The sequence below is a fragment of the Belonocnema kinseyi genome, chromosome 10 (genome assembly GCF_010883055.1).
Source record: "Belonocnema kinseyi isolate 2016_QV_RU_SX_M_011 chromosome 10, B_treatae_v1, whole genome shotgun sequence".
Classification (NCBI taxonomy): Eukaryota; Metazoa; Arthropoda; class Insecta; order Hymenoptera; family Cynipidae; genus Belonocnema; species Belonocnema kinseyi.
In genome coordinates, this window is record NC_046666.1 from 83122377 (window position 1) to 83127434 (window position 5058).

The window sequence follows — 5058 nt, forward strand, 5'->3', positions numbered from 1 at the left end:
AACATATTTATAGTTCATAATTCAACCGAAAAATGTAATTTTTAATCAAAAAGTATAAATTTTCCATAAAACAATTTAATTTCTACAAAAAAAGACGACCTTCTAACAAAACACATGAATTCTTAACCAAAAATGGTATTGATTGACTGTCAGTTTCAACAATGTATTTTCAACGAAAGAGATGAACCTTCAAATAAAAAAAAATAGACTATTATAATATAACATAATGATAATATTATCATTATTAATATACGTGTGTATATATATAATAGTATTAATATTTATATAATTTATATTTTACACATGAAATAACATAACCTCAAAATATACGCATATCAAGAGGCGCGCGATCTATTCAAGTCATGAGAATCGTCAGCATCGAAAACTGGAAATATTAAAATCCCAATCTCCTGAATTTATTTCAAAGCAGTTAGCTGTTAGCAGACAGATATATAAATAGAATCGACGAAGTGCTCCGACCGGCAATCGTGCATCTTCGAGTTTTCAAATTCAGAAGAGGAGAAATGGGTTGCGCGTGCAACTCAGTCATTTACAGCGTCTCCTACTATATTCACACGGACATAGCCCTGTCATAGTATTGGACCGCATCTCGTTTCAGATCTGGGATCACTGGTGGGGTGTACAGATTCTGTCTTAACGTATTTAGATAAATCCACATGAATTGAATTTACACAACCTCAATTCATCCCAATGCGCCTCAATTCGTTTCAACATTCAACGGATCAGAAAGCAAGATTTGGAAGCATTCTAAAATATGAATTCGCTGCAATTATTTTTTTCACTGTGATGTCAGTCATAGCCTATAAATATAGTATTATGTAATTTTACAACATGCTAAAGATACTAACATTGCTAAAATTTCGTTAAGGCGATGTGATGCTAACCTCAAAATAATTTTACCGTCATTTTTTCGCCGAACTAGGATCCACACGAAATGAGGTATATAGGTAATAGTTTCACTAATTAAATGAAAGGTCATAAGGAAAGTTGATCAACTTCTAAATAAGTATAATTTTGAAGTGTCTACACGTCCAAAAAGCCGGCTATTTGTACATAAATTTCGGTTCAAATAGCGCCTTTCCATTCACCCTGCAATTAGTAATACAAAATTCCGCTTTATAACTTTTTATTTCGAATTCGGTGCTGTTTACCTGTAGGGCCGACTTGCTACAAAATGTATAGTGAAAATAAGAAGTGATCTTTTTTAACAGTTCTACTATGCTCGTCTTCGTTTTTTGTCGGAAAAATAAAGTGAAATAATTTTAGCATCTTTAAGTAAAAATAAACGATAAAATAGTCTGAAGATTTAAAAACATAAGAGATCAGTGGTGTCAGAACGCGGATAACTCTGGAAGACGCAGTAGTTATTCCAATGTATTTTTAGGTCATGTACGGCCATGTGTCTATTTAAAAATACACAGAATGACTACTGCGCATGCCAGAGATATCTGCATTTTGGCACCACTGTAAGAGATTGAAGAAACTAAAAAGGGCGGTAAATTAAAAAAAAAATTAATAATTGGTTAAAATGTAAATATTGTTCATTTTATCCTCATTTATTTTCAAATTTGTACAATATTTTGTTATTAATTTTTCCTCATTCGCTGGTGCAATTTTTTAACTTTATTCTTTCGGAAAAAAACGAAGAAAAGCATAGTAGAACTACCGAAAAATATCAATTTTCTGATTTTCACCATGCATTTTCTAGTAAGTGCACCCTATTGGGACCTGAAATCTTGAGGGCACCACTAGCGGCAAAAGCAATGTGGCCGGCAACGGTAGGTAGATGTCTCATAAGTCTCATGTAAAAACATTAAAAATTAGTCTTAAATCTTAAAAATTAAAGTAACAATAGCTTAAATTTGCGATTTCACCAAATCTACACCCGCATGTAGAATCTTCGTAGAAGGAGAAAGAATTTTACATGCAGAATACCTTCTATTTTCCGGAAGAGGTGGAAAATGAAACTTCAGTTTCTATTATTGCATTTTGTTTACAAACTTCGAAATTAAAAACTCTTGTTGTCTAAATAATAAATTCTTCAATTTTTTTCCCTTCATCAACATTTAAAATGTAATATTAACTATCGACATTTCAATGCAAAATTTAATTTATATCAGCTTGAAATGACTAATCAGCAGTAACTTTTTTTCAGATTTGAGTTTATGTTGATATATTTGTACCTAAAATAATATTTTCATTTAGAACCGGCTTTGATTATTTTCATTCGGAATGCTGAAAAATGATTGAAGAATAAAAGCGATAAATAGTTGATGATGACTAACATTTTCTTCAATCTTTTTATTGACATTGGAACAATCTTGAAAATCCGTTTGAATTTCGTGAATTTTGTACTTTATTTTGTTTTATTTCTCGAGTCATACTATCAGTAAATTTACTATAGGATTTTTCATAATTTTTTTAAATAGGAGTGTATTTACATTTCAGAGAAACCGAACAGTTTCATGCTTTCGATGAGTAGAAGAGCAATAACCAAACACTTTACTCTTCGATTTTCAAGGAGAAAACTCTATTGATAAATTTTGATTTATTTTCTTTGTAACTTTTTACTTTTTCCTGGTTTCACTGTAGAAAACACTGTAAAAACTTAAGAAAAATTATTTTCATATATTCCCCTATATTTCCCGTCAAAATTTACCTACACTCAGAGCTTTCAGATACTGTCGCCAGGTGGCGCATTCGAATTCTTCAGATCCCAATAGGTAAACACAATCATTTTGCTTGGTCGCCCGCGTTCGGAGTGGGGAATTATATATATAGGACATTACATTTTCTGCCCTATCGAGGTGCTGCCCTCATCGTACTACGAAGTCGAATTCTTGTTTTCTCATTCTTCGTAAAATATGACGGTAAAGCAGCAGAAAAATTTGTTGAGGTTAGAAAAGTTTGATATGTATGTATCGCTGAATTTTTTCAGATCTGATGCCTGATCCAGGTTTTCGGTACAGTCTTTTTTTTTAATTATAAAAAAAATGTTCTCGAAAAATCATATTTTTAATTTAAAAAAAAGTATTATAGAAAGACATTTCGAGATAAACAAGTGCTGAAAGCATTTTTCTTTGACAATTTTTTTTTTTAATTGAAATAATCAAATATTTATACAAAAGAAACAACTTTTTTAATGTTTTAAGTATTTAAACATTATTTTTTAAATTTAAATTAATAATTAAAACAAAATATATTTCTGGATAAGATATTTTGGTTGAAAATATATATAATATTTTTTAAACACAAAAGTTCTTCTGAAAAATCGAAATGTTAATTAAAAAACACGTGTTTTTCTATATTAATTAGACGGTAAAATTTTTTGTATAATTTTAATTTTAAATTCAAACAATAATTCTTAACACTTTACACACTAAACCAGAATTTATTTGATAACAATATTTTATTATCGTAGTTCTAATAAATAATTAATATTGATTAAGAAAAAATTTTATTTAGGGAGTCTTATTATTTGGGAATTTTCAAATTCGTTAATATTATAAACTGTTTAGGAATTTTAATAGTTTTGAAATTGTATTTCTTGGGACAGAGAGTTTTACCGAGCCGGGAATTTTATTTTTCGGGATATTTCAGCCGTCCCCATAGAATTACAGAAAATTTGCTCTAATTATAATTTCGGCGCTCGATCTTGTTGATTTTTTCCTACAGTATTATTAAAAAGAAATGTGTATGGTTTTGATATCACAAAGTTAAAGATAATCTCAATTAAAAATTTTTAAATTCGCTGTACATCCAATTTTTATTCTTGGGTCTTTGCAATTTTTTTCTTATCCATTTCAGTGACTGGTAAACAGGGGTGATTTTCTCTTAGAAAATAAGTGGTTAAAATTTGAAAAAATTGGGTAGGCTTTTTTGGCATCTAGGTATGTAAAAAAGGTAAACTGCAGAAAATTTAAAAACTACTTTGAGAACTATTAATACTCCTTTAAGACACCAATACAATTTACATAACACTAATTGTAAAATTTGCAAATTTTTAGGCCTTCAGTTTAGGAACTTGAATTTTAACGTTAAAATTGCTTCATTTTCAGAATACAGCCTTATTGTTTGAATTTCCAGAATTTTTCGAAATTTTTCGAAATTGTTAAAAGGCGAAAAAGTTTGAATTTAAAATTGAAAAATGCGAAAATACACCATTTTCCAGGTTCATTTGCAATCCAGCGAGTCACTTTCTTTCGCTTCTTTTGAAAGTCGATCCTTTGCTTTCAGTTTTCTTTTTAAACTATACCTTGAATTCAACGAATTTCAAATTAAAGTTTTCAAATTAAAAAATTTTAGTGGTTTTTCACGACTGTAATTTATAACTCTAAAATGGAATAATTGTAGCACAAACATGAAAAAGTATAGACTAATTTCATATTTAAAGAGATTCTATCACATATATTGAACTACTAAAACCTCTGACCTTTTTTAAGGTTTTTAAAACTCTTTTTAAAACTTTTTTTTTACAATTTTGGTTGTGATTTCTTAATAAAAGAATAAGTGTTATTTAGTGTCCAGGGCAGCAATTTCAAAAATATTTAAAGCCTTAATAATTTAGATATTTTTAATTTGTAGTCTTCAGAATATATTAAATAATTTCAAATTTAAAGCTATTTAAATATTTCATCTAAATTTTTGAATGAAAAGTGTTCGCTAATTTTAGATTGAAACCTCTCAAATTATTTCGTTACAAATTAAAATCATACAACTTCAAGTTTTATTTATTTTTTGATAATTTGCCCCCAACCCACAAATTATTTTTTTTGTAAGAAAATAACGCCTCATTTTTGTAAAAATTAACAAATATATATTAAAGGTTTACTCAAGGTCATTTTTATTCGAAAAGCTTGTTCCTGAATAAATTAACTCTTATTGTTCCCGATTTCGTTCTGTCACTCAGGGTAGTTTTCTGTGAAAAATTTTGACTTACAAAGAATATTTGTCAAACAATAGAATGGATTTCTTCGCCCGAGATGCAAACGTAAATTGTACTATAGTAAAAACAACTGGAAAAATTTAGACGAAAGC

At 28.8% G+C, this 5058-nt stretch overlaps 1 protein-coding gene across 5 annotated transcripts in view; it reads right to left on the reverse strand.

The window, feature by feature from the left end:
- LOC117181854 (ankyrin-1-like) overlaps window positions 1-5058 on the reverse strand; it is a 20655-nt gene that overhangs the window by 9507 nt on the left and 6090 nt on the right. The window lies entirely within an intron of this gene.